We start from the raw sequence: 23,646 nt of genomic DNA, 5'->3' as shown, positions 1-23,646 counted from the left end.
AAGATAAAGTTATTTTTGCATTTCATTGGTAAGGAAACTAAGCCATGGAGAAATTGTCATTTGCTGTTTGTCATCCAACTAGCAAGTGGTGGGGCTGGTTAGTCTTGTGGGTGAAGAACCCTGGCTGTGCCCCATGCTCCCAGCCCTATTTGGTACCAAAGACCCTTTGACCACAAGGAAGCATGGGTGAGGCCTCCAACCGTTTACTCCAAACCCTTGGGGCATACTGTGGGTGCCAGTCCTTGCCTGTGAGCCCCTGTGGCTGTAGCACTGAGGAGACAGATGGTGCATATCGTCCCCCTCAGAGCCTATTGGTGTGCACCTTGGTAGAATGGGATCGTGGGACTGGAAGTAGATTTAGGGAATTGGCTGCTGGCATTGGACTTCTTTTCTGAACCTTGTGGTAGACATTCCTCTTTTTAATGTGAGGAGAAAGAGAAGGAGAGGTCCAAATGCGAGCAGAGATTTGCTCTGTGGTCCTAGGCTATAGAAACTGTATTCTGCAAATGAGTCCCTTTCTAGTGATTGAATCATAGAATGTGAGAGCTCAAGAGATCTCAGATATCGTCCCTCCCAATTCAGAGGCAGTGGGGAGATTGAGTGATGCACTCAAGGCCACTCAGTGTGGTCGTAGCATAATTAGTACCAGTACTCCTGTCTTCTGACCCTTGGTCAAAATAAACTATGTTTATGCATAAATAGATTATGTTCACTGCTGCGGTTTTTCAGCATCTTAAAATTAATTCGTGAAAAATTAATTAATTAGGGAGAGGCTTGCTTGTTGAAAAATAGACCGTTTTGCTGATTTTTCATATATGCCTCAATCAGCATAACCAAAAAAGTCACTATCATATGATGGACAAACCACCACAAGTGTACCTCTTTTGCAAAAAATTTCAGTAGAATATTTATAATCCTTCAAATCAACAAAAATTAACTAACCATGCAACACTTTGGATGATTTTAAATAAAACTGAATGGATTTTCAACCATTTTAGCAAAGTCCTTGTGTCAAGTTGAGTAGCCCTATCCTGCCCCACTTCTAAGTATTTGTGAAAATAAGAGAAAATGTAGTAACTCAGAGGGAAAAATCTTTTTGAATACAATGCAATGATTTGGCATTATTTCTTTGGGATTTCTGACGCTTTGGATAAACTTTAGGCTCATGTAAACCTGAGGGAAAACAGTATCTTTCTAGCGGATACACTTGGGGCTCAGAAAGGGGAAAAATAATTCTTTGCCACTTTCTGATGCACTGAGCCCCTGTAAGAAAGGAGGCTTTCTCCAGCAGCTTAGGGATTCCATATACCTCTAGGCATTCTTGTAGGACAGCATTCTGGTTTCTAAGAACACCCCATGTCTTTTTTCGTAGCTATGGTACCAGGATGTCCACCCCTTGGAGATAAAACAACAAAATGCCAGCTGGAGTAAACGGAGAAGGGGGGTGGAAAGAGGCTGTTTCTCAGAATCACATTGAGGGGAATAGTTACAGGAGGATGGTGGAAACTTGGTGCCTTTTATGTCGCCTGGAACAGTTTCCATCCCTGAGGCTGGGAGGGGCCAGGCTAGGAGCATCAGGCAGTAACTGGGCATGGAGAAGGAAAAGGTGAGGTTGAGGGAAGAGTGCTGTCAAGGAGGCTTGGGGATGGCGAGAGATGGAGATGAGGTTTGGCTGGCAAAGGGCTTTGGTGTGATGGAAATGGCTATGGAGAGTGTGCACTAAGAGATGCTCTTCTTCCCCCTTCTCCTCCTTCCCACCACTTAGTCTACCATCTGTGTTGGGATAACTGATCTGAATCCCAGCATCCTCAGTTATCTCAAGAGAAACATTCACTTTCTAAAGAATTAATTAGAAATGAATATTGTTTTTATGTAAGTAGGGGAAAATATGCGCAGCTGCCCTGCTCTTGAGAGAGAACTATTAAAAATCAGATCATCCCAGAAGGGTATAACCTTCTGAAGGTAGGGACGTTGGTTTAGCTGGATTACAGCAATGTTAGAGAAAAAAGATGTAACGCTGAAATCAGATATGATGACATTCAAAAGAAGTGGTCTGTCCTTTAGGAACCACAGGAAGAAGAATTCATTTGCCCCTGGGCAGACATCTTGGTTCCCAATTCCTAGCTTTTTCAGAGGTGATAGTGGGGTTAGCTGCTGTATCCTCATCCTATTTATGTGGTCCATATCCCTTCTATTCATTTTACTCCTGTCTGGTGTAGTGTTAAAGGGCCCACACAACACTTGTACTGGGACAATACTTTTCAGCATGAATTTATATTAAATCATAAAAATATGAGTGTTGATAGAATAACAATTAGTATTAAGCAACACGTTCTGGGAAACAGGTTATAAAAAATGAGACCTTTTTGTTCAGAACACAATGAATAAATATATTTATGGAATACATAATGTGAATTAAAATTCTCAGTTTGGGTTAGATATTTAAAAATAAAAATAATCAAGAACAGAGCATTTGAACTTGACCTATTTTTAGTAACAAGAAAAGTCAAATAATAAGATTCTGGGGAGTCTGAAGAAGACATTGGCAGGGGGAACAAATGGGTAAATAGAGCGTGAGAAACTTTGCCCTCATGGATTTTATTTTAAATAAATATGCAATATCTTATCTGTAGTTAGATTTGAATAATCTATAAGATTAATAAATTTAGTATTTTATCTGCAGATTGTGACATTGATGAGCTTTATTCTACAAGTGGTTGAGAACCATGATGGAAGCTCTTATACCTAACATACAAATATTTATCTGCATATGCTTTATGAAAACTTAGTGAATTAGCACATCATGACATGACATATCAAATGGCCATTTTAAATGAGAATGAAGTCTGCAATCTTCTCAGAAGCTAACAGGCTTGGAATATACTATTTTCCCAAATAGGATAAGTTAACAGTAAGGACAGTATAATTCATTTAAAATAAATAAATGAATAAATATTGAAAAAGAATCACCCTGATGAAAACAGATTTTTTTTTTCTTTACGAGGATAAATGAACAGATCAGGACAGTTTATAAAATTTGTTTTATCCTAAGGCTCATTTTATCTGAGGCTCTGAGCTGCTTTTTATGTGGGCAGTTGTGCAGTGCAAGTGTCACTCCACTTTCAGTTTTTCAAAAAGGATTTGTCCCTTGTATTAGAAGTAAAATGGAAACAAACATAAAAAATGAAATATTGTGACTCATTCTCAAATGTGGAGTAATACTCGACACACCAAAGTATATTTTCAAATGCAGATTAGTTTCTTTTTTTTTCCTCTTTCTTTTGTTTATTTCTTCTCTTTTTTTCCTTTCTTTCTTCCTTTCTTTTTTAGATCATTCAAAGAATTTTCAGTCTGCAGGTAAGAATTAAGTAACTTGCTGGGAGAGACGGCTGTTTCAGGACCAATATTTCTCCCGGTGAGGGCAGGGAGGAGATAAAGAACACTTGTGTATCTGTCCAAAGCTAAAGCACAAAGGTCATGAAGTTCATTGGCTTTTCTTTAGTCTTCTAACCTCAGTTCTGATTTAGAAAAGCAATCCTTGGATAGGCCTGCTTGCAGAGGGCTCACCCTGTTAGCAGTGACTAAGCATTATACTTTCCCTTGGCTACACTGGGAATTTATGCACTGAGAAAAATCCCGGCCCAGTCTGCCGATCTTCCCTAGACATCTGGTCATCAGGGATTATCAAGCAGGAACATTCTCCATCCTTTCTACAAATTATATTTAAGCTTGGATTTGCAAAGTTAGGTATCCTCCTGCCACAGAATGTTTCATAGTCATTTATTAGGCTGGTCAGTCTGTTTTTCAGTTGCTTCTTAGAATCACTTCCTATAAACAAAATTAATACCCTTCCCTAATAGAAGATACAGTGTAGACTCTTGATGCCCAAACTATCTGCTGCAAAACCCATGAAGGTGGGATGGCTGATAGCCAGCCAGGTCAGGAGGACCAAGAGAGAGGCAACATAGAAGCAGCAGAGGGTGGGGGTAGGAGAGAAATGGAGGTGGATAAAATAGACAGGCCATAAGGGAAAACAAACACCCAAAGGAAGAGAACCCAGTGACACCACGGGAAGACTAAAAAGATATTTGGTAGTAAGACAAAACTGAAGGATAAGGAAAAAAAGGCGTAAAAAAAAGAGACGATAAAGAATGCTAGTGGGTATAATAAAGCCCTGAAGAAGAGGTGTATGAGGAAGAATAATGTACTTAAATAATTCCTCGTGATCCGGATAACTCAAAGGCAGGCTAGCTCCTCAGCCAGAGGGCATGGTCTGTCTCGCATTCCCCTGTGCCTTGTTAATGTGGCTTCTCCATCACCAAGCTCTTAATTTTATCTATGCCCAGTGCCCTTTGGCAGTCTGACAAGCTTAGGGACCCCAGAATGATGTGCTTAAATGCATAAAATGCAGTATCTAAGATTATAACAGAAATTTTATTGAGATGGTTATATATAATACATAAACCATTGTGACCTACTAATGTATGCATAACAAAATCTAATGGTGGGACTAATGGCTTCCCTCATCTTGAAGAAGAGATGAGCATAAGTGCTGCTGTGAGCTCACCGCAGCAATTGTATTATGATGTTAAGACACCTGATTTATATTGGTGACAAAATCACTGGTACTGCTACCGCATTTGAGCTTTGTGGCCTGCATTCATAATATAATAGAATGCTAAATTCTAGTTCAATGTGAGTAAACAAATTTGTGACTTTTTTTCCATTCAAGTTCATGGATCCCTAGACTTCTATTGATAGAGGCCTTGGAGGTCTGTGACCCCGAGAATCCCAGACTAGGGTGATCATCTAATTTATTATCTACCACTGGAATACATAGGTGTGAATTGGGACAGCCTGGGAAAATTGTAACATAGGGTTCTCTGAGCTGCTATTACCTCTCTGGGATCTCTCTCCCTAGACCAGTTTTGACTTTTCTGGACCAAGGAATTCACTTTATCTGCCCTATTCCTAGGGATCGTGGTTGTGGATACTGATGGGCATTGGGAAGTAGAGAAGAACTTTAGCTAAAAGAAGCTCCCATGTCAGCGCCACAGCCAGGCTATGGAATGCCTTTGTAAGAATTGGAAAATGGGTTTCCTTGGAGCAGCAGCAGCCTCTGGCTCCTGGCTGGGTGAACATTGGCCTGCGTTATAGTTCCCAATGGCCGTCTTGGCAAGATGCCCTGTAGCCTTGGCCAATTTTACCTGAAGTGAGGTTGAATTATCAGACTACATTGCATTTTAGCCGGAAGTTTCAACTTCCCCTCCGACAATTTTTTTTCAAAACAGAGCTGCCACAATGGCTTTTAAAGTTTCACTTCCTCTCCCTGCCCACTTCCTAGTTGTCAGGAAATGGCCTCAGTACAGGTAGGTGGATGGAGACCCATGGGAAAAGGCCAGGATCTGAAGAATTCTTAAACTGGATAATAAGGCCTTGAGTGATGGAGAGGAGACTGTAGTCATGGAATGTTTCCTAAGTAGACGGCTCATATTGTCCTTTGTTGGGGGAGGATGTCAGAATGTCCCGGCTCCTGGAGATCACCATGCTTCTGTCTGTTGTAACTGGTGAAGTGGAACCTCCTTAGTGGAAGAAAAAGCTCTCCTAAGAAAACCTTTGACTTTGCAAGAGGCGACAATATATCAGAAAACACCCTCTTTATGTGCATGTAGACTATTTGGCTGGGAACCTAGCAACCTGGTTCTAGTTCCAGCTTTGGCCCTAACCAGTTCAGTGGCTTTGGGCTGGTTAAGTTGACTGCCCTCTGCTCTGCTTCCCCAATAAGAGGATGAGTGGAGACTGAATGGTTTCTAAAGCCCATTCTAGCTCTATAGTCTATAATGTCGAGGATGTGTCTTGTTTTAGTCATACTCCATATGATGGCTTCCCTATTTAAGCTGGTTCAAGCTCACTTCTTTGCTTAGACCTTCCAGCCCTTACATGCCACAGATCCAACAATGATGGATGAACACTCTACAGTCCTGAGGGTCTGTGACACCTGGAACACTTCTGGGAGCCTAGAATAAGGGGATGGAAGGGAAGAATAGTTGACAGCTAAAGGGATAGAGTAGGAAGGGAGTGGAACAATTGATAACTTTCCTTGCAGCAATAGTTGTCACTCAGGAAAGATGTAGGAAGATGAAAAAGAGGATCGTCATATTTTGACTCTGTGCCCATCTTGTGTCTGATTCTTTATAACCATATGGTAATGTCAGTCCCTGCTAAAAACTTGTAAATTACTCCCTGTTGCATCGAGGAGGATTACATCCTTAGTACGGTTTAATAGGTCCTTCATCACCTGGTCCTGCCTGTCTGTTCATCTGTCATTTTCCTTGGCATATCGCACTCCCTGGTGTGATAGAGCTGGTTGTTAGTCCTGGTTAGTGCTGCCAATTGTTCACATTTCTTCTCTCCAACTCTGCGTTCGGTGATATCATGTTGGTAGCTTGAAATCACCTATGGTGGGAGTATTTATACCACAGAAACTGACAGACACCACAGGGCTTTTTCCCCAGAGTGTGTTGTTAAAATTCACCAGCTGGCACCACTGCCCCTGCCCCACCAAAAGACTCGCAGTTCCTGCCACAGAAAGTGCTCTTTCACATGTCTCTCTGTTTGCTATTCCCTGTTCCTGACAGTTCATCTGTCCTTACTCCTTCCCTCTATCCTTCCCTTCCTCTCTCTTTCCCTTCCTTCTAACTATCCACCCCTCTACCTATCCACCCATCTATCCAGAGGTAGCCAGACTCAGTTCTAATTCCTCTTCTGCCACTTAATAGCTGAATGAGTGACTGGGAAAATGTCCTAACCTTTACTTTGCCTCAGTCTTCTCTAAGTAAAATGGGTATAATAATAGGTAGTTGTGAGCCTTACATGAGTTAATATGATAAGATGTTTTGAACAGTGTCAGGCATATGATAAGTACTATTTAAGTCCTAGCATTGATCACATTATTGATTGCTTACTGTGTGCCCAGCAATGAGTATACACATGTGAGAAGAGGTTCAACAAAACAAGCACAAGAAAATGTTCAAGAGCCTTGAACAAAGCCTGGTTAGTTCTTCCAGGTGAATCGGAATTCTTCCCTGGAGCCAGAGGCATTCGAACTGAATCCTGAAAGATTGATTGCATATATTCACCAAACCGGCAAGACAGATAGAGGCACCCCCAGACGAGGGAAGTCACGTGAGCACAGGAACAGAAGAGGGAGCAACGTCCCTGTTAGGGTTTTGTGCAGCTGAGCGTGAGACAATGGAGGGAGAGGGGGTCTTTGATCATATGTGGGTTATGGCAAGATCCACGGGGAAGTGAGCTACAGTCTCCTCTTAGCTTTGCCTCTGTTGCCTGCACTAGTACAGGTCTGAGCTTTGGATTTTCCAAAAAAAGTGAGAAATTCATATTTTTATGCAAAAGCTCCTAATATATAATGTAGAACTAATTCAATTAAAAACAAAACAATAAACAAAACAAAACCCATCCAAAGGCTGTCTTCAGCCTCCCGCAAGAAGAGTGGCCCTTCAGGTTCCCTAGCTTGTGTAAAGATAAGATCTGCAATTGAAATTCCCAATTTTGGATATGATTGTGCCATTAGCTATGTGACCACAGGTGAAAGTCCCTGAAGCTCTCTGAGCCCTGATTTTCCACCCAATGGCTATCATATTTCTTGTCCTACATACTCTGCTTTGAGGAGCCTTTCGGACTGTGGAGATAAAAAGTCCTTGCAAAGAACCAGACGTGTGCTAGAATTATTCCCAGGCCCTACATGCTGTGGCAGAGCCGTATACGCAGTACAGCCCAAGCCTGATTGAAGTCACCCGAAGATACCTGAACGTCCTCACCTGCCTTTTTAAGTTTAATGATAGGTGGGAGAAGAGAAATGTAGGAGTATTTTGTTCCTCTTCACTCTGTTAAAAACATCACTGAGAGCCTGACATTCCATTTTGGAAGTCTGTGTGTCAGAGATCCAGCTAAGAGTTATTGATTGCTTCTGCATGGACTCAGGATCAAGGGGAAATGTGCATCTAGCCTCTGTGGGGTGTGTGTTGAGTGCTTCTCGGAGGTGGGGAAGAACTCGGAGAAGAAGTCAGCCGACTAGGTATTAGTCCAGGTCATGTCAAAATCTGCAGTTGCATTTCTGTAATTTCCCCTCTTTTGATCCCTTTCTATTCCAGGTTGGCTTTGATTTTGCAGGCTTTTAAGGAAATGATCAAACCTTAGAAGAGTTGAATTATTTCTAGGTGAGGGGCTGAGCTGGGGGATGTTGGCTTTCATGCAGCAGAAAGTGGATATTCACCAAGCTTCATCAGGTCTGCTTAAAAGCACTCTGTAATTGCTTATTATAATACATTGAATCTTGATGTTATTCCTATTTTGTGTTATCTTTATTTGTTTTGTTGTATTGTCTGGCTGAACTTGATCATGAGAAGCTTCAAAGATACAGACAGGCCTTGAAGTAAGGATACCTGACTCAGAAAAGCACATCAGTTATGGACTTTGGCCCCACCGAAGAGATCTTACATCTCTGCTTCAGGAGCTTCCCTGAGCCTCAGAGTCCATTTCACTCTCCTCTGAGCCCCAAGACACCTGGGCTCTCAGGACTGAGGTGTTGGATGCTGTTGTAGCTCTCATCCCCTGTTGACATTTAGGGCCCTGTCCCCCCTAACCACTATAGGAGCCGAACCCCAGAGGAGCCAAGGTCCCACTCTTCTGAGATGGATTTGAAACACTTAAATCTATCGAATTAACATTATAGGTGAACTAGCACATTGGATATTTAGGAGGTGTTGAAGCCCTAACCCTGACGTGTTGGTGTTTAGAGATGGGACCTTTGGGAGGTAGTTAGGTTTAGATGAGATTTTGAGGGTGGGGCCCTCATGGTGGGATTAGTGCCCTTATAAGAAGAGACACCAGAGAGCTTGCTTCCTCTCTTTCCACTCATACACATGGAAAGGCCATGAGAGGATGCAGCAGGAACATGGCCATCTGCAACCCAAGGAGAGAGCTCCTACCAGACATTGACCATGCTGGCACGTTGATCTTGGACTTCTAGTTTCCAGAACTGTGAGAAATAAATTTCTGTTCCACCCTGTCTATGGTATTTTGTTATGGCAGCCTGAGCTGACTAGCATAGGAGGTTGCTATAGATTAGCCTGGGCATCGAGACACCTTGTGAAACACCTCTTTGAGCAAAGATGTGCCTGTTTTTATACTTCTGTTTCTGATGTTCACCAATAGCCTGGCACATTGTAGGCACTCAGTAACTACTTGTTGAATGAATAAATGAACTCTAATAAATGGAGTGAAAAACATCCAGTTTATAAACAAACATTTGGAAAATAATTCATTCGAGTGTTGGGGTTTCCTGCAATCAGATTTTGAAATGAAGGGAAAATACTTTCTTTTAGAGTATATCGTGTGTGTGTTGTATGTGTGTGTGTGTATCTATATCTGTATCTGTATCTATATCTATATCCATATACACCAAGCTGTTAACAGCCTGCACTTTTTACTAGCTCAACCCATGGAGTCATAATGATAGTAAAATAAATATAGGCAGCATGCTTTTCTATTTACCCAGCATGCAAACAAGTGACTGTTTCTAAGTATTTGCAATTTCATCAAGGTCTCCGGGAACTATTCTCCATAAAGAGATGCTGAGTTGGGCCGCTGACCTACCAACATCTAATTAACTTAAGATTAGTAAAATAAAAAAGAAAAGTCATTTCTTTATAAGAGAATCATAGAACCTCGAGAGTGGAAAGCACATCTGAGGTTCCTTTTAATTTCAAATCCCCAGTGGGCAGATTGCCATAGGAGGATGTGATTTTTCTGACAAAATGGTGGCTTTCGGGTTCTTTCTTGTTCCTCTGAGAAATCTCTGAGACACTACGAGGAGTTTGCTCCTGCCTTTTGCCATGTGAGAATGGAGAAGCTGTTTCCTCAAGATGCTATTCATCTTTATTCATATCTGGGTGCAGATGAGTTCAGAATGTGTGGGTGTGGGATTTGAAGAGCCTGAGTGCTTAGGTAACAGTTGGCGTACCAGTTGTGCAATGAAGAATATATTGACAATATTAAATTGTGGGCTGAATCTTGTTTTTGGTATTTGAAAAAAAAAAGCAGAACAAAATTTCTAAAAGTGACAGCGTTGTTTTTATGCCAGGGGTGTTTCTAAATGTTGGGACAACCATGCTGAGAAATATGGGCCTCCAATATGCATCACTTTCTTCTGTCTAGCCTGGTTTTACGGTATAAGCCCCACTTAGCTCTCTTTTTAACTAGAAGATGCTGTAATGTTTCTAAATATACATTCATATTGGACTCAACTGACTCAGGGGAATAGCTTCAGTAATAACAGGCAAGATTTTAATTCACTTTCTATGTTGAGGATGGAAGAGCCAACTGATTTCTAGAAAAATTAATAGTAATTTATTGAGTTACTAGGAAATCACTGTTTGCTTCCCAAGCTCTAAACCCTCGGCATCATCATCAACTTCTAGGGCTTTCTCAGGTGAAATTGGACACTAGTACTTCTTTTGAAAAGTCATGTTTCCTTCTCTACTTTACGTTTTCTTTGTATTGACAACAATAGAGAAGTAATAGAGAGAAACCTTCTTTCTACTTAGTTGTGGGTGGAGTGGGAAGTGTATGCGTGACTGTGACCAGTGCTAGGTCACATTTGTGAATTCTGCATGTGGCAGGTGTCTCTAGTAAAAACACATGGATATTCAGGGTCTCAGATTAGTAACGTAATGCCTAGGTCAGGAGGTTTTAACCATTTTTCCTGCTATGTATCCTTTTGACAGTCCAGTAAAACCTATGTACCTCTTCTTATTTTTTTAATGTAAAATTATTATTTTTAATTTGTTTGAATTAAATGTAAAATATTATGAATGTAAAAATTACAGTACCTGGTATTATAAAGAACAAAAAAACCCCACAAAATACACTGATAATCACAGAGCTTACAACATTATGCATGACCTGTGTCACTGCCCCATCTGTCATCAATATTAAAAAAATTACTTTAACACACTTCAATAGTTAGCTTAACCATCAAATGTGTTTGAACTTGCTGGTCTGGACTTGTAGCCCACGTGCCTATAATTTCAAAAGACAATGCTAATTTATGAAGAATTAAAAATTCTCATTTGAACTGTCCAGTTTTGCAAAATTGTAACGAATGAATGGATGACGTCTTTCCATGTATCCATGAAGAATGAGCAAGTGCAGAGAAGGAAGACGTGAAGCATCCTAGACGTCTGGATCACTAGCTGAGAAGATACACCTTCCCCCTTTGGTGGCTGAATGACTACCAGATGAGAAGTTGACCAGTAATTGCCTCTATATATTATGAGGGGTTATAGTCAGGAAGAACTAACTACCATGATTTTAAAGTCATGATGCGCATAAATGGTGTTTCAGCATTTCTGGAACAACTGTCTTGGCATATGAAAAAAAAAGCTTTGATTTTTATTGGTGACATCACAGACACTGATAATAGTGGTATAGTCTGTTGCTTGCTTTAAAATGAAAGGAAATGCCAAATTCTAGTTGGAGATCAGTGGGAAAAAAGAAATCCGAAAAACCCTTCCATAGATGTGGATGTGCTGCATTCTAGCCTTGGCCGCACTGGGGGACCATGGACCCCAAGTTAAAAACCTGTCTCAAGATGAGAGTCGATACCTGATAAGTTGGAAAATAACAACCAAAGCAGTTTTCAGACTGATGAGACCCATAGAAAGGATTATAAAAGAATGTCATTTTCTGTTTGGTAATTTAACAAACATGCCAGAATTCAACCTAAAGAGTGTGGTTGGCTACATAACTGGTCCCTTTGGAGAGAGAGGCTGTTGGCTTTGTTTAAAATAGCGTTGGGTCTTCTTTGAGAGCCAGTGGTATAATGTTTCGAATATTCTCATCAATGCTAAATATTAAACTGTTTTGGGGGGTGGATCTGGTATTTTGAAATAAGCCAAAGTCATTTGAAGGAAAGCTGCTAAATGTAGCGGGTGATCAAGGTGTGTAAAAACCAGATTGAAACTTGAAAATTTTAAGGCTTTTTGGAAGGGACTCATCAATCCTCTGAAGGCTGTTCTGTCATGGGTGGAGGCGGGGTAGGGATGAGATCTGGAAAAGATCGCATTTCCAAAATTATAACATCCTTGGAATCAGCCTACAGTCCTCTGGGCTGTCTACGTTATAGAGGGCCCTTCATTTTCCTCTATAAAAGTAACATTCCAAGATGTTTTCAAAATATTTAGTGACAACATTAAATAGTCATATTCTGTACAGTCTTGAATAGAACTGCACTGTTCAATAGAATATAATACATGCTACTTATGTAATTTTAAATTTTCCAGCAGCTGCATTAAACGTGGAAAAAAGTTGAAAGTAACTTTAATAATATATTTTACTTAACCCAATATGCCCCAAATTATAATTTTAACATATAATCAAATTAAAATTTATTGAATTCTTTTCATACTGAGTCTTTGAAATCTAGCGTGTATTTTATACTTACGGCACATTGCACTTTGAACATTGAATTTTCATCAGAAACACTTGGTCTATATTTAGATTTCATAAAATTTGCAGTTTAAAAAACAGGTTCACATATCCAAGTTGCTTCAAATATACTTAAATGTTTTCCAATAACTGAATCCAGTATTAGGTTTTAAATTTAAATTAATCACAAATAAAATGAAACATTTAGCTTCTCAGTCACACTAGGCACATTTCAAGTGCTCCGGAGTCACATTTCAAGTGCTCCGGAGTCACATGTGACTAGTGGTTACCGTATTGGATTGGTGCAGGTCTAGATTATTCGGGGAAACAATGGGAGAGGGATCCAGAGGCATAGTGTGGAAATTTAAACTCTGGAAAAATTAAGAAGAGATTCTTGTCCTTCCAGTTTTTTTGTCCTTTCTATAAAACCCTTCTTTTAGTCTTTCTGTTAATGCAGTATTTTTCCAAAAGCTCCTCATCTTCTCCTTAGAATCCTTTTATGTGACCCCCCAAAGGGCCTTTCCTAATGAGTATTCATCGTTTACATCCAGGGGCACCAGATGGTCTCTGCTTCATAGATGGAAGTTTCAGAGATGAGTTTAGATGATTAGATGGAGACAGGAAGTGAACCTGCTCCAGGTTGTTATGACTAAGCAGTTAAATCGCAGGAGTAAAGTTCCTGACTCTAAGCCCCCTGGATACCCATCACTCTCACAGCACTCTGATTCTGATTCTGATTCTGAAAATTTGGGCTCGGGCCCAGGAAACTGCGTTTTTATTGTCTTCCGTACTCTCCCCACCTCCCCCCACCAAGTGATCCAGCACAGCCTAATTTAAGAACTACTACCATCGACATCCCTCCTCCCACTATGTTCTTTTTGCTAGTGGTTCATAAGGTGTGTTCTGAGGACCCCTTTCATCAGAATGCTCTGTGTCTTGTCCAGCTGAAGAGTTCTAGGCCCTACTCCAAAACAGCTAAATCAGAATATCTGAACATGTGGTACCAGGAATATGCATTTTTAACAGCTTCCTTAAGTAATTCTTCTGCCTAGTAACTTTAAAAAACACTGCTTTATGCAGACCCCTCCCCCGAGGTTAGAAATATGGAATTCTTCAAACCCACCCTGTCTCATGCATCCTCTTTCCCCATGTCTGATGTTTAGAAATCCACAGTCTCATATTTATTCTACCTCCTCTGCATTCAGATCATTTAACAAATATGCATTTGTTCCGGGGACTGGAGATACAGAGAAATAGATCATTAGATCCTGTCTCTGACCTTAGAGAGCTTGCAGACATAGGAGAGAGAGACAGATCTATGGAAAATTGAGTTCATACAGCATTACAGGTGGAGTGCTACATGTATGTGCTGGGTGCAGTGAGGACATGAAGAAGACAAGAGTCGTATCCACTTGGATCTAAGTTGCAAAGAGTGGCCTAAAAGGGACTTCAGAGACCTTGGGTTGATTCAGAGAAAAATAAAATTGGTATTCTACCAGACAGATCAAGGAGGGGAAAGACACCTGGAGACTTAGTATTAATTAGGATGTGAACAGGGAAGCAGAGCCATCATGAATGACAAGGAATAATGGATTTACTGTAGGGATCAGACGTCACAGAGTTGTGGGAGCTGCTTGGGACAGGTGGAGGAGCAGAGAGAAATCACTGGGCAGGGACCATGAGGGGTCCTGACGAGAAGATCTACAGAAGGTATTGCCTCTCCTGGTGGTGAGCCTGAAGTTGCTGTAGGTTAGCAGGGCTCAGAGGGGAACAAACCAGGACTGAAGTGAGGGGAGGCAAGGACACACTGGAACCTGGGAAGATGAACTGGAACCTGTGCCTTGTAAGCAGAAGCTGGTGTCCCTTGCCCAGGAGCTGTACACACAGACTTGGAAACTGAGGGTGGAAACCTGGTGGGAGCCAGGAGAGCTGTGAGCCCACCTCTGCCCTCACCAGTGAGGTAAGCCAGCTGGTCAGTGACAATGTGTGCAAGCTGCAACAGTGCCTTTCAAGTGTAATGCTGTGGCTTCACTTCTGCTTCCAATTTTCACACAGATTTCTATTGTGGCCAACTTTAACTTGAACCCCACAGGGAAGGGAATTCTGGGAAACATAGTCAAATGGAGCTAAGCCAACACAATACAAAATCACTACAGTTGGCTTAGGAAACCTGTGCTGGGTGTGGCTGGATGGGGCATAAGGCATCTTTGGGTGGGAGGCTGGAGTACCAGTAAGGCCTGGTATCAGTCTGTGTAAAGAGATAAAGCTGCAATGGATGACTTTGAGAGCCCTGCTAAATATTATGGACTTTATCCTCTGAATCACAACGGCTTATAAATGAAGGAGTAACTTGACAAAATGAGTTTTCTTTAAGAAAATAACTCAAGCAGTGGTTCTCAAACTTTCTGGTGTCAGAAACCTTTTAGACACTCAACAATTATTGAGGATCCCAAAGAGTTTTTGTTTATGCAGGTTATATTATCCATATATACCACATTAGAAGTTAAAACTGAGAAATTTAAAATATGTTTACCAATTCATTAAAATAACAATAAACCCATCACATGTTAACATAAAAACACATTTTTCTGAAAAATAATTTATGTTCCAAAACAAAAATTCAGTGAGAAGAGTGGCATCCTTTTACATTTCTGCACATCTGTCTAATGTCTGGCTTAATAGAATACAGTCTGATTCTCATATCTGCTTCTGCATTCATTCTGTTGTGATATCCCATGTTAGAAAACCTTTGGGAAACTGTGCAGTATACTCGTGTTAGAATAAGAGTAGAAAAGGAAAATCATGTCTTTAGTAGTATGTCTATAGTTTTATGGAAATAGTCTATATCCTGTCTATAATCAAACCACATCTACAGTATTATGAAAATAGTCTCATCCTCTGGATCCCCTGTAGGGGTCTCAGGGAACTCCAAGGGTCCCTGGACCACACTTTGAGAGCTGCTGGTGTAGAGTGGCTTGATGGGTGGGAGTGGGCAGAGATACCGGGGAAGAGGCCTTATAATGGTGTTGGGGAGGAAGATGAGGGCCGCACCAAGGCATATCAGCAGAAAAGGAGAACAAAGGATGGAGGAGAGAAATGGTAAGGGGATAGATGCCAGAGAACTTAGTAACCAATTGGATGTTGAGATGAAAGACAGGGGAGAGTCCCTGAGAATATCCTGGGTCAGTGAAGGACTGACCATCTACCAGCTGCTGGTACTGGTGTTGGGGTGTTTCTCAACCCATCCCTGAGCCAGCCAGGCCTTCTGCTCCACAAGAGTGTGACCCGAGGTAGAAAGGAGGTGGGAGGTCCAGCCCCAGAATAATTATCAGGAGGTCTAAAGCTGACTTTTTATAGCATAATTGTGCATAGGCAGGAATTAGGATGGAGAGAGTTACTAAAAGCATTCTAATATGGGCTGGCCCAGGCTGCATGGTTCACATATGCAAGGACGTAGGAAAAGATGGTTGTTTGGCAAGTAGCAAAGATAACAGGGGTAAGGTTTGAGAATGTTTCTCTTTGGTTCTGAACACATTTGTGGTTAATAGAGCATTTAGGAGGGACACAGGAAGCCAGAATGTGGTTTTACATATATGTGTGTGTATGTATGCATGTGTGTGTATGTGTTATATATATGTTATATATATGTGTGGTGTATATGTATATATTGGTTGTTTTATATATAAATAGGTCTATAGCCTCAGGCCCCAGCATGTGAACTGGCCCAGGTATCTGAAGTTGGGGATGAAGTTTCTGGTTTTCTACCAATTAGCAGTGTGACCTTTGACAACCCACTAGGCACCTCTGGGCCTCAGTCTCCTTCTGGGAAATGTAGAGGATGTGAAAAGTCAGGAATCTTGTGATCCAAAATGCATATTTTATAGGCCACAAAGAGTGATCTTCTGGAGGACACGGCGCTTCCATCAGTGTCAGAGTTTGCCTGAGTAGCATTTTCCTGAGCCCCGTTTCAATCTTGCCTTTTGAGGGATTAGGAAATGAGTGGAGAAGCAATCAATCTGGCATGAGGGGACTATAGATAGCAGCTGTCTCCCCCAGGAGTTGCAGGTCTTGTCATTTATTTGGATGTTGTCCCCGACTTGGTCTGTCAACTTGGCACCTTCTTGCTTCCTTAGTTCTTGAGGACGCTTTTTGTGTCAATTCTGTCTACATGCACATGCACACACACACATCACACATCACACACACACACACTCACAGCAATTTGACCGTAATGTACTGCTTCCTCAAGTACCTCATTGTAGTATGAGAGGCAGTTTTAGATGTGCACAAGTTTTTTTTGCTATTTTGGTATACTTTGATAGGTATTAGAGAAATATAGTAAAACCATTTATATTGGTATTATTTCTTAGGATAAGAAACAGTTTACATAAGTAAATTGAATTAAATAAAAAGATTGCATAAATGCTAATATAGGTAGAACTTGGATGTAGCAAAATTCTCGGAGGTAGTATGTGAGTGCCTAATATGTGGGACGCACTAACTTAATCGTATTAACGAGGCTTTTAACAAATTCAGGTGATACCTGATACCTATGTCAGAAGTGTTTTTCTTCTTCATTGGTTTGGTATTTCAGCCTAAAATTCCTTTTGGGAACCTGAGTTATTTCACATCTCTTTGTCCTGATCGTGTCAGGTACTTAGAGTGTGAAACTTTAACCTGGGTATAATTAGGGGAGAAAACCAGGCAAATTAAAATAAAAGGAAATTCTGTAAAACAGCTGGCCCTGGACTCTACTCAAAAGTCAATGTCATAAAGGACCAGAAGAAAACAAACAAAAATTAAAAAAAATGGCTGGGGAACCATAGCTAGATTAAAGGGGACTAAAGAGATATAACAGCTAAATACAGTATGCATCCCTTGATTTCACCCTGGATCAAAAATAGGAAGTTATAAAAGACATTTGGGGACAATTAAGGAAATTTGAAAAACAACTGCTTATTAGAAAATAGTATAGTTATAAATTTTAGATTTCCCGAGTGTGATAATTGTAGTGGAGGGGATTATTCCTGGTCTTAGGAAATTCACGCTGAAGTATTTAGGGATGAAGTGCATCAATGTCTGCAACTAACTCTCAAATAGTTCAGGCTGAAATATACATACATACACATATGCTCACATGGTCACATAATGCCCATATATACAGACAGATATATACATACGCATAATACACATATGCACACACATATACATAGACACGTAGCCATACCTGCCCACATGCATAGACACATATGCTTGCAGTCACACATACATGCTCACATATGTACAAGGGAAAGCAAATGTGGCAGAATATTAACAGTTGGCCAATCCGGAGTGGTCCTTGTGCAGTTCCTGTACCCTTTTTCTGTAGACTTAGATTTAAAATTTTTCAAAATAAAAAGTTACAGAAATATATTGCACTTTTTGAGATAGAGAAGTCTCAGAGATAATCTAAGATTTTCCTTATGTAGATCAAGAAGTAGGTGTTGAGGAATTGGATAACATTTTTCTTGAGCCTACTAAGGAGCATGCTTACATTGGTGCAGAGAGCCACAATGGCGTCACAACTATTCCACAGCGAAGATTCCCTCCACCAAGTAACCGTTAGACGTTAAACTGGTCTCTGGTCAGCAGAGCCGAGGATGGCTCATGGTGACTGTCTGGATTCTAGTTTGCATAGGCTTCATTATTACAGCTTATAAAATAATACTGTTACACGCAGAATAGCCTCTGCTATGGTATAGTAAGATTTTTGTAAATTTGAAAGTCCTTCAATAGATATTTATTGAGTTTCTACAATGCTCCAGGCATTGCTCCTAGAGGCTGGTGGATACGTTTAAGGTCTTACTTCTCTTGCAGATTATGTTCTGGAGTGGGAGGGATAGAAGTAACCAAGCAAGTAATGAGATGAATCGAGTGATTTCAAAAATTGCCAAGTTTTGCGAAGGAAAAGAAAATTATGGGAGTAGCATGACAGAGAGTGATGAGGACATACTGAAAGGCTTCTCTGAGGAGAGGACTGATCATTAAAGTCACGAGGAAGAATATTTTATGTTATGTGTCTCTGCTATTTATTCCTAATTCTCCCAGCCTTTGAGTTTGAGGTCAAGGTCAAGGGTCATCTGAAACCTGACTGTTCTGCTGGGCTGCCACAGGGCCTATGTTTCTGATTTTGATCCACACCCAGCGACCATGGAGTGGGGCCAACAGTTGGGTGTGTTCTTGTTTCCCCATTCTCTTGTTGATAAATGCAGATGTTCTCTGTGCACTTTTCGACTTTATTATGGACTTTTTAGAAAGTTTAATCCAAAAACCACAGAAAGCCCATCATTTGTTCATAATAACACATGGTACTGAAAGTGAGTTATTGTCCCTGAATAATGCTGCAGGAAGACTTCCAACGAGCAATTTTCAATAATGCCACCTTGGCACCCCTCTGAATTACTATCTGCTTTTGCTAATTCAATATGACAGGTTTCGAAAGCAATTTGGGCTCATGTAAAAGCAGTGACAGAGAGAGTATTCAAACTTGCTTAAAGGAGGGTAGGGGAAGAACTTATATTGCATTCTCCTTGCAACGCTGATCAAGATCCATTTGGATTCATTTCCTGGAGGCATTAAATATGTTTTATTTTTTCTTTTCCAGTCACCTTTTCAATTTCATCTGATAATTATATTCTATCTGCAGTGCTTGAATTTACCCTAGAGTGTAGAACCATCATCTGATTCTCTAGCCCAGAGGCCACCAACGATAGAAAGTGAAGACAAGATTTCTTAGTGCTTAGAGAAATTCCAACTTTTAAAATTTAGGCCAAAATTATGCCTCTCATATAAAATCACTCAGGAGTTAGGTCCGCAGGTAAAAAGGATCCTATGCAGGATTCCGAATATCAGTGTTCCTTCCATTTCCCATTTCCACCGACTGAATCAAAGCTGCTCTTCCAGATGGCAGGGTGTGGGCCAGGCAGCATGTTCTAGTGTAAGACATATAGGACTTGGAGTCAGAGAACCTGGTTTGAGTCCCAGCCCCACCATTTATGACTGTAAACTTGGCTCAAAACATGGCCCATAGTAAATGCTCAACAAATATGAGCCTCATTTCCTCCTTCTCCTCCATCTTGTTTCTTTATGCATGGTCATGCACTTTCAAATAGGGCGTCCATTCCCACCTCTTATCACTCTCTCCCTCAACTCCAGTCGGTCATGCTGGCCTCCTTTCTGGTTGGAGAACATGCCAAGCATATTCCTGCTTCAAAGTTGTTGAACTTGCACTTGTTTCTGCTTGCTATGTCCTTCCTTCAGATCACCGCATGGCTTGATGCTCACTTCTTTCAGTTCTGAGCTCAAATGTCACCACTAAGAGCAGCCTCTCCATCTCTAACATATTGCCCTGATGGGTTTTCTTTATGGCTTCTCTCACTATCTAAGTTATCCTGATAATTCATTTGTGTTTTATGTTTATTATGTGTTTCTTCTTCTCAACCCTGAGCTCCATGGCAGCAGAGACCTTGACTATTGTGAGTATACCAGCATCTGGTACATACTAGCTGCTCAATAAGTACATGTTGCATGGAAGTTACTGGGAACTCCATGAGAGAAGGAAGAGCCTCGCAGGGCTGTCCTGAAGATCAGATGATACAAGGCTTCTGGTCCTTTGGAAATTATAAAACACTATAGATGACACTTATTATTAAGCCTTCCTTGCCTTGTCCTTGAAGCACCCCTTCCCATTGCCCCAGCCTGAAGTAGACTCTTCATATTATTGCAGCAATTTCTCTAAAGATCTGGCATTTCTGACACATAATTTAACTTCTGATACATCTCACGGGCAGGAACTTCAAACAAAACTTGGAGGAATTTGAAGCAAGAGGAAAAATCCTCCAGCTTGGAAATTGGTACTCAGCAAACAGTTTACAGGTGTAAGCTTCATTCCTATGGAGTATGCAGAGCATGCAACATTTAAACAATGCCCAGCATCAGAGGGAGACTGTGTTGAGAATTTGAGCTACACACAGCTTCCCTGTGCCACGTTTGGCTTAACGAAAATGGCATCATAGGCCTGGTTTTGGGGAGGCAGGAAATAAATGTAGAGGGTCCATCTTGGAGGCAAGCACAGTGATGCCACAGCCCATTTTTGTTTTTTGTATTCCTTCAAGACAACAGCGCAGTGATGATAATGAGCAGCTGAGTACATCTTGCCCATATATGGTATAAGGATTTTTTTCATCTACCTATCTTTGTGGAAAACTTTCAACCTTTACTGTTTATGACCTTTTCAGGCTTCAATCAAGTTGTAGTATGTTGGTTTTGAAAGAGCTTGATTTAAATTGTGGAGGGAAGGGTAGGAAGTTTCAGAAATATCAATCTATTATTCATGATGTTTATAAAGATGTGTTTTTTTAGAAGTGTGAAAATCATCCTGTTAGAGACTGAATCAGCTCCTGGTGCCGATTTCAGACGGTGCAACCCCTCCCTTGCTGCCACCTTGTAGACACAGTATGCAAGGTTGCTTCGCCTTCTCCCCTCGCCACTCTCTCAATTTTTCCAGGAAATTAAAAGGAGTTCTTTAAGGTTCAGTGGAAATTGAAATCTCTCATTTAAGAAAAGGAAACCAAATCTTGAATTTGGCAAAAATTACTTTACCTGTGCTCTCAAAATGGATAGTCTCCCTCTTTCTTTAAGTATAAGGATTTTGGTAAACTGACGCAGGAAAGGAGATTGCATATCCAATCTAGTTTCTCCTCTCCCCACCCCAGAGGAACAGAATCCTGCCCACATCTCCTAGAATATGTGGTCTCTTTGTGAAACTCCCAGAGAAACTCTCACACAAGTGCTCATATCTACTGGGGTAAAATAAAGTATGTAGCACCAGGATTTTGATGCTTGATGCAAAAATATTTTAATTACATTATTTTTAATTTTTTATTTGAAAGACTTAAAGAATGAACAATTGCAACACCAAGTTTTCTAATAAGGACTATGCCTTAAAATCAACAAAATATCTTTAATAAAGACAAATATTCTGGCTGTCTAAAACTCTCTTACTTTTCTTCCTAGAGGCAACTCACAAATCAGAAAGGGACATTTTTCTCTTTTGGAGAGCTGATGGTTTCTTGTAGGGAGCTTTATTTAAAGAGGAGAGGTGAATTAATTAGCACAGGGGAAATCACAAATTAAGCGCAGCCCTGAAATACAGCTCATTCAGAGGATTGACACATCTCTCTCTCTTTTTTTAGTGTTTATAATTGAAGCTGCTTTCAGTGTTTATAATTTAGTGTTTATAATTGAATATAATTTCAAGAAAAGAATTAGAAATAGAAGGTAGATTTTAAATTCCTAAAGGAGTCCAGAGTTTCATCTTGTGTCATCTGACTCAAGGCCAGGCTGTCTCAGGTAGGGCCAACCACCAGACAGACAGAATTTTCTTGGAACACCATGCAAGTAATTGTTTTGCTTGTTGGCTTATTTTTGAGGACAGAAAGCTTCTACTGGCTTTTGTGGAGAAACTAACATTTGAGCTCTAACATTCAAAGAGAATTTGTTGCCCCTCTGACTTCTCTATACTGTTTCTTTGGGAATATTTAGTTAAGAATACTTAATCTTTGATTCAAAATACTGCATGAATGAATTGAAGAGAACTTTCCTTGATGCCAATTGTCTGGATATTTTCCCCAGACCCTTATCATCATATTTTCCAGAGAATAACCTGGGCTGATGTATTCCAGGTTCTGAAATGTCCAGGAAGGAGAGAGAGTATGAAACATATTTGGAAGAAGGGACCATGCTAGATCGGGAAATAAGGAGAGAGGGGTCACCGGCTCACCCCATCAGGGGCATGTCTGGGGCGGGGCAGTGGGAGGAGCACTCCCTGGGGCGGGCAATAAGGAGGTGCATGGAGAGTTTAAAACTGTAAGAAAACCGGCTGAGTTGTTCTGCTTCTTATTGTCACTAAACATTAATATTTCTAAACAATGTCAGAGATAAAATACTCTTTCCTTTCAAAAATATGTGTTGCTGTGGTTACTGTTAAACTTTAATAATATATGTAAGCTCCAAGTTAGCACATGATTATTAGTATTTAGTAAACCCTGTATTCTACATGGAAGTTGATTCAGAGAAGTCCTAGTTATACCGACCGGCACACACGTCCTCGAATATCCACTCAACAATAAAGCCATAACGGATCTGGGATCCTTCTCTTGCTTCAGGCACAGCTCGTGTCTCCAGCCCCTGTGATACCACATATTTTTGCATTTAAATAGTATATTTGGAATAAACGATGGAGCTCAATGATAGTAAAAACAAACAGACCTTGAGTTACATTCATTCTCTCATTCTCCCTGACCACTTGTGGTTTATATTTGTGTTTTACATTTGGACGCTTCAAAGTACGTAAGTTCATTTGGTAAGTGCACATTTTGGTTTATACATGAAATATATTTGTTCCTTTTCATGCTTATCAATGAAAATCATTTTTTCATATAGAGGAGGGATATGTTAAAAATGCTTTATTCTGAGAATCAGACATACAAAGAATTCCCGTGCACTGGATGTGGTTGTTTTACTGAAGAAGACTTTTCTGGAGGTCTCTGGAGAAGGCTCTACTCAATGTCACCTTGTGAGAGAGGCTTTCTCTGATCAACTGTCTGAAATACATAATCACTCCCGTACTCCCTGCCCCACTCTCTATCATTTTTACCGCACTTTGTTTTTCTCCACAGCACTTATCACCTCCTGATATATTATACACGAGCATGTGGGTGTGTGTGTGTCTGTTCACTTGTTTAGTATTTGTCTCCTCTGCTAGTCACAGATTCCATAAGGTCAGGAAACTGGCATTATCAGTGCTGTATCCCGGACACCTATAAGATAATCTGGCTTATAGTCAATGTTCAGTAAATATTTGTTGAGTGAATGAGTGAAGTAAGGAATGAGAGAAGTGTCATAATACATCCCACAGATCTTACATTAGTTTTCTTGTCATCTGAAGTAGGGAGAATGAACAGACCTTCAAATTGGTTACAAAAGTATCTTTTTGCCTAACCTTGAAGAAGATGGAAAATTGCCCCAACTTCCCCACTCATTGGTTCAGCCTGCAAGCCTGACTCAGAAGGTGGCCATGTAGTAAAACTGGCCATATAC

The 23,646-nt window shown here is 40.6% G+C and overlaps 1 protein-coding gene across 3 annotated transcripts in view; it reads left to right on the top strand.

Moving 5' to 3' along the window:
* The window catches only part of LRRC3B (leucine rich repeat containing 3B), an 84,984-nt gene that overhangs the window by 3,048 nt on the left and 58,290 nt on the right, over window positions 1-23,646 (top strand). The gene's annotated exons all lie outside the window — the stretch shown is intronic.

Source organism: Equus quagga, chromosome 1 (assembly GCF_021613505.1).
Source record: "Equus quagga isolate Etosha38 chromosome 1, UCLA_HA_Equagga_1.0, whole genome shotgun sequence".
In the NCBI taxonomy this organism is placed as follows: Eukaryota; Metazoa; Chordata; class Mammalia; order Perissodactyla; family Equidae; genus Equus; species Equus quagga.
The sequence above is the reverse complement of the archived record's forward strand: the minus strand, read 5'-3'. Positions and strand labels throughout refer to the sequence as shown.